Source organism: Octopus bimaculoides, chromosome 8, assembly GCF_001194135.2.
Source record: "Octopus bimaculoides isolate UCB-OBI-ISO-001 chromosome 8, ASM119413v2, whole genome shotgun sequence".
In the NCBI taxonomy this organism is placed as follows: Eukaryota; Metazoa; Mollusca; class Cephalopoda; order Octopoda; family Octopodidae; genus Octopus; species Octopus bimaculoides.
In genome coordinates, this window is record NC_068988.1 from 824,044 (window position 1) to 830,113 (window position 6,070).

The window sequence follows — 6,070 nt, forward strand, 5'->3', positions numbered from 1 at the left end:
TTGCTTAGGGGAATTTCTTTCGGCTGTTTACGTGCTGCGTTCAAATTCCATCGAAGTCGACTTCTCCTTTCATCTTCTTGGGTTCGATAGAATAAGTACCGCCCAAGTACTGGGGTTGATGTAATCGATTTACCCCCACCCCTCAAAATTGCTAGCCACGTACCAAAATCAGAAAGAATTATTGTTGCTCTGGTTGTTTACGTTATTGTTTTGTTGTTTTATTGTGCGCTGTTCTAAATCTTACTCAGACACTTCAAGTAACAGCAAGTTGGACATTTTACTCTGGATGTTGCTTGATATATAGTATGAGAAGGAGATCAGAATTTGAGAACTAAGATTCTGTTGAATTTGGAATATTTCAGTTTTAAAATAATCAGATATTTTCAGGTCAACAATGTTTTTCTTAGGAAGTGGGTTGTATCCATGAAAACTTTTTTTTGTTTTTTGTTTGTTCTGGTACCTTTGGCTTTCCTGGTTCTTGGCCACATCATACTATAATTACAATACGAAACTAGTACCTAATTGATCGACCCCGAAAGGATGAAAGGTAAAGTCGACCTTGGCGGAATTTTCTGAGTTCAAATTCCGCCAAGGTCGACTTTGCCTTTCATCCTTTCAGAGTCGATAAATTAAGCACCAGTTGCGTACTGGGGTTGATCTGATCGACTGGCCCTCTTCCCAAAAGATTTCGGGCATTGTGCCTAGAGTAGAAAACAAAATTATTATTATTGTTCTTGTTCTCGTTAGCATTCCTTTGTTTATGTATTTATTTATGTAATTATTTCTTTTTCAGCTATCGTAAGTGATGGTCAATGCCGAAGAAGAAGAAAAACTCTGCCAAGATGAAAATAATTTAACCAGCGCTTATGATCTGCTCTCTTACGTTGGCATCGTCTTAGTTTTGATTGGTCTAATCTTCATTTCCTTAAGTTATGTGGTACCACGTGAATATATATTCGACATCAACAGAAAAGCCAGAGAGATGGAGGAGATCGAGAACGAGTACAGCGACCGACGGTTCATGCTGGATATTTTCGCAACAATCGGAGCCGCCTGTATTGGTCTGAGTGGGGTAATAGTATCTGTGATATTTACAAGACATATTTGCGCTGTAATGCATGAAGACGATAGTCCTGATATTGAAAATGCCGACACTGGGCCACGCTTTTTGTACGGAGCTATCAAACATTAATTGGAACAAACGAAACTCTACAATTGTCTTATGAGCCAAGCATCAACAAATGATGAAGAATGGCAGAAATGATGCAAGGCCGGATTTATGTCGATCAATTCCGTTCCTCTGTGTTTTCAGTTCGAATTCTTTTTAAGTTAAATTAGCCTTTCAGCCTTCCAAGATCAATAAAAAAATTATTTACCAGTCATATTCTAGGGTCGATTCAATCGACTACATCCATTCCTCGATAGTCGTGGCACCTGACAATCTGTTAATTGGAATTTCTTCCGTTCTCTTTGCGTTCTGAGTTCAAATACTGCCGAGATCAAATTTGTCTTTCCTCCTCCCGGGATCGATTAACTAAAGAACCAGATAAGTACTAGGCTTGTTATAATCCACTGACCCTTTTACCCCTAAAATAGCTGGCTTTGTGCCACAATTTGAACAATTACAAACCAACTCAAAATGCAGTCGATGATAACTTGCTAATTACGTCGCATGTGTTGTTTGTTGCTTCTCGAACCATGCCTAACTCATAAAGGCCGGTTTCCCGGTTTCTTTGTCGTATAGGTTCCCCACTTGGACGGGACGCCGGTCCGTTGCAGGGGAGCTGCTAGATGCAGGAGGAAAGCGCGAGAGAAAGTTGTGGCGAAAGAGTCAGCAGAGGTTCGCCACTGCCCTCTGCTGGAGCCGCGTGGAGCTTAGGTGTGTCGCTCGTAAACAGACACATCGCCCGGTCTGAATTCGAACCTGCGATCTCTCGACCGCAAGTCCGCTGCTCTAACCACTAGGCCATGTACCTCCACACGTCGCATGCTTTTACTAATTATTTTAGTATTACATGTAGACGCCTTTTCCGTCTCCCTATCTCTGATCCAGCTAAAAATCCAGGATGTGACAACTACAGAGAAGAACACTGCAACCAGCACTGGGATGGTAATTTACGGTGATTTTTCGTTTTATGAACATATAATGGTAGACACCAAACTGAAATGAAGTGAAACGGAGGGAACGGAAATCATAATCGTTAAGAATCGGTTATAAAATAGAAGTGAAAAGTAGAAGATTTATGTGTTAAAGAGAATGAAGCCCATCGGATAGTCACAGCAAATTGCTGGATTGTGATTCAACCGCAGCGATGCAGCAAAACTCACTGGTCGATTGAGTATCACAAGATAGAAGGCCTATTCCTAGATATGTCATAGGTCTAAATGTGTGGCAGTTCTATTACTAGATTTGTGAAACTATCATTAGATGGCAGATACAGTACTGTTGGTAGATCTTTCTCACTAGATACGCAGCAGATCATTCCTTTCGTTGCGATTACGTCCAACACCAGTTTTACAGACGCTTTCAATGTCACGTCAGCCATTATTTCATGAATAGATAAACAGTAATTTTCGCTTCATTTTATTATTTCAAATTAGTGCCGATTTAGTAACGATTATATAACATTCAGAAGGTGGCGAGCAGGCAGAATCTTTAGTACGCTGAACAAAATGCTTTTCTTCCGGCTCTCTACGTTCAAATCCTGCCGAGTTTAACTTTGCCTTTCATCTCTTTGGGGTCGACAAAGCACCAGTCAAGTACTGGAGTCAATGGAATCAACTAGTCTCCTCCCCTCGAAAATTACTTGTTATGAACCCTGCAATGGACCGAAGGTCCGTTCAAAAATACTTCATCTCGGTCAGTTAAACGCCCTGGCAACCGAGTAACCAGCCCGGGAGTCCTAAGGTTCGGCAGACAATAATATTACATTCTGTCGCTTTCACTTATTCTATTTCTTCTCATTTTGTTGTTCGCCTTTGAATTGTAAGATCGCCTGCTTTACTCATTGGCCCCGAAATGATGAAACGCAAAGAGGACTTCGACACAGAGCGTAGAGAACCAAAAACAAAAACAGTTTGGCATTTTTGCCTGATTTTGTAACGATTCTGCCAATTACAATTGCATTTCTTCATACGCTTTATTTTTTTCTTTCTTTTTACCGTGAAAATATATAAGATAATAAAACAAATTTGTATTAAAATAGAAATGTATCAGCTTTATTATTAAAGAGATATTACTAAAATTATTTCATTACTATTAAAAAGAACTTTATTTTCCAAATATATTTTCTTGCTTTCGGGTATGATTTGATGAAGATTTAGTTACTATTTCTAGAAGCTCGATGAGTAAAAAGTAGCCTCTTCGTTGGTTTGCTGAATGCAATGACTGTCAGCTAAAGTGAATACGGAAATATTCGCATGAAGAATTCTGCTTGAAGGTCGTTGCTTGAAGAACGCCATCCGAAGCAGACTGTCCGAGAAACACTGCTTTATAAGAAACGCTGCCAGAGCAACGTAGCTGCACAGTGAATGAAAAATGTTGTTTGTTTTGCCTCTGTGAACAGTTTTGCTGATTTCAAGATAACATATTCAAGTTAATGCCCACTGTTATGCTTCTCTTTCGACCTTTCTTTACATCTACGCTGTTCATCTATCAACTCTGACATGCAATTTCCTGCATTAACTAAACAGGAACACGAATTATTGAATCCCGAATGGGGACTAGATTTTACTCACCAAACTAAAATGAAAATGAAAAACATTTATGCTATTTTTAAGCGACTAACGGACTTCAGTCGTGTTTTCAGTTAACAGTCAGATTATTTTGGTATTTAGAAACTGATGTTATATAACAAAATTTTGTTGTTTTAAACTGACACGATTATACGCTTCTTTATATTTTACTTTTAAAACTTGGACTGAGTGAAACTTCCACAATAATTTTGACTGAGTAAACAACAATTATTTAATATTAAGGCCACTTCAAGAGCACTTCCTTCATGTGTTATGAGCAGCGCTGCAGGTTTAACTGATGGAAACAGCTGCTATTCATCAAATGACAAGCCATAGAACTTGTGTATGGGATGTGATGGAATTTACAATTATTTCAAAGATGTTTCAGTTTTAGTTCTTTGTTTTGTCTTTCGTTCTGAGTTTTTTTTTTCTCCCTCAAATTACTGTTAAATGTATGGTTATTTCCGTTGTTAACATGTTTTCGTTTATGATTATGCGAATGAGGAGCAATGAAAAAGCCGGAACACAAGAATGGTAAACAACAGAACAAACAAAAATAACGGTTTTGATATTGGGCGTTCTTAAAGTCGCAACAGTTATTGCAGAAACAAATTTACTTTCTGATTGTTTTTTTCACTCTTGTACTTCAAAAAGCTAAAATTGTGATGATAGTACATCTATCCTAGTTTGGTGCCAAAAACTAGTGATAAATGAATCAGCGATAAAGGAATCATTTCCACGCACTTTGTAATTGGAACGAAAAGTAGATTCATCGACACCAAATTCCCGGCTTTCTGCAGCGAACCTTCCAGTCTATTTTCTTGATCCTCTCTACCTTTTCACCTAAAAAAATCCGCTCACCTATGTCGTTTGTTAGAATTTGCTGCCATGTTATCACAGATCAAACCGTGATGAACGTAACATGGCCCGCAATGAGCGTACCGTGTTATTTCGAATCAGCGATGAACAAATGATTGATAAATGAGACTATATGTACGTGATTCTGTTCTTTTCCTTTATTTTTCTTACACTTATTCCGGTCTTCTCACTGTTTTTCTTAATTTTTTTTTACCTTACCTGAAAAACCATACCTGAATATTCCCGAATAAAATCAGTTTTGTAATGTCGCCATCCAGTTGGCTCTTCTACCTTTTGTTTCTCTTCTCCACTCTTATAGCAATTCAACAAAATCGGCTCGAAAAGAATTACATTCATATTTTCTCTCGTTTCTTTTTGCATTATTTTATTTTCGTTTACATTTCATATTTTGTTGCTTTCTTATTTTGTTTCTTTTTTCTTTCCTCTGCGTAGTTCGGTTATTTCATTGCTTATATATATATATATATATATATATATATAGTGTGTGTGTGTGTGTGTGTGCGTCAGTGCATAGCGCACACACATATATACATGATACATACATGTATATATTTATGTGTGTGTGTGTGTGTGTGTGTGTGTGTGTGTGTGTGTGTACGTAATTCCGGCTTTGCTTTTAACTGTTGTTTTCGCTTTGTTTTCTCTTTTGCACATTAGTTTCGCCTCCTTCGCTTCGTCACTGAAATACAATCCACTCACATGAATGATTCAGAACAGATGATATGGTATAAATAGACGACGACTGTAGCATCACAAGTTGATGATAAACATTAAAACATTCGTATAAAACAGCCATCATCAAACAATCAACAAATTCAAGCGCTGAGAGGCGCTGAGGGACGCTGAGGGGCGCTGAGGGGCGCAGAGGGGCGCTGAGAGGCGGTTAATAGACAGACGAAGCTCAAGGGAATGCCAAAGGGGCGGAGCAAAACTATGCGACAAAAAAAATGTTTATGTTTACATATCACCAATAATTAGAGGAATGAGGCATAAAGACAAACATTGCCCAGAGTGAAAAAAAGAATCTGCAGAATATGAAAGGTGAGAAGCTTTTAAATAAAGATCGGTAAAAATGATGGCTATTAACCAGAGAAAATATTATATATCTGTGTATATATATTCTTTTATTCTTTTATTTGTTTCAGTCATTTGACTGCGGCCATGCTGGAGCACGGCCTTGAGGGGTTTTAGTCGAACAAATCGACCCCAGGACTTATTCTTTATAAGCCTAGTACTTATTCTATCGGTTTCTTTCACTGAACCGCTAGGAACATTCTTGTGTAGTCTCGGCCGGTTAAGCCACCGGTGGACGAAATTTAACTTTCTGTAGAACAGAGTGAAACTTGTTATTAAAAATATATATAACTACCAAATGTTTTGAATGTTACTCTCCTTCCTTTGTTCACTCACTCATGCATTCATATTGTTTATATATGCATGTATGTATATATATATA

At 38.0% G+C, this 6,070-nt stretch overlaps 1 long non-coding RNA gene across 1 annotated transcript in view; it reads left to right on the forward strand.

The window, feature by feature from the left end:
- Positions 1-1,188: 1,188 nt before the first annotated feature.
- Positions 1,189-6,070, forward strand: part of LOC106868167 (uncharacterized) — an 8,058-nt gene continuing 3,176 nt past the window's right edge. Inside the window, exons 1-2 of the long non-coding RNA XR_001409233.2 lie at positions 1,189-4,728; positions 5,272-5,655. This is a non-coding gene — a long non-coding RNA (uncharacterized LOC106868167). The remainder of the gene's footprint in view (positions 4,729-5,271; positions 5,656-6,070) is intronic.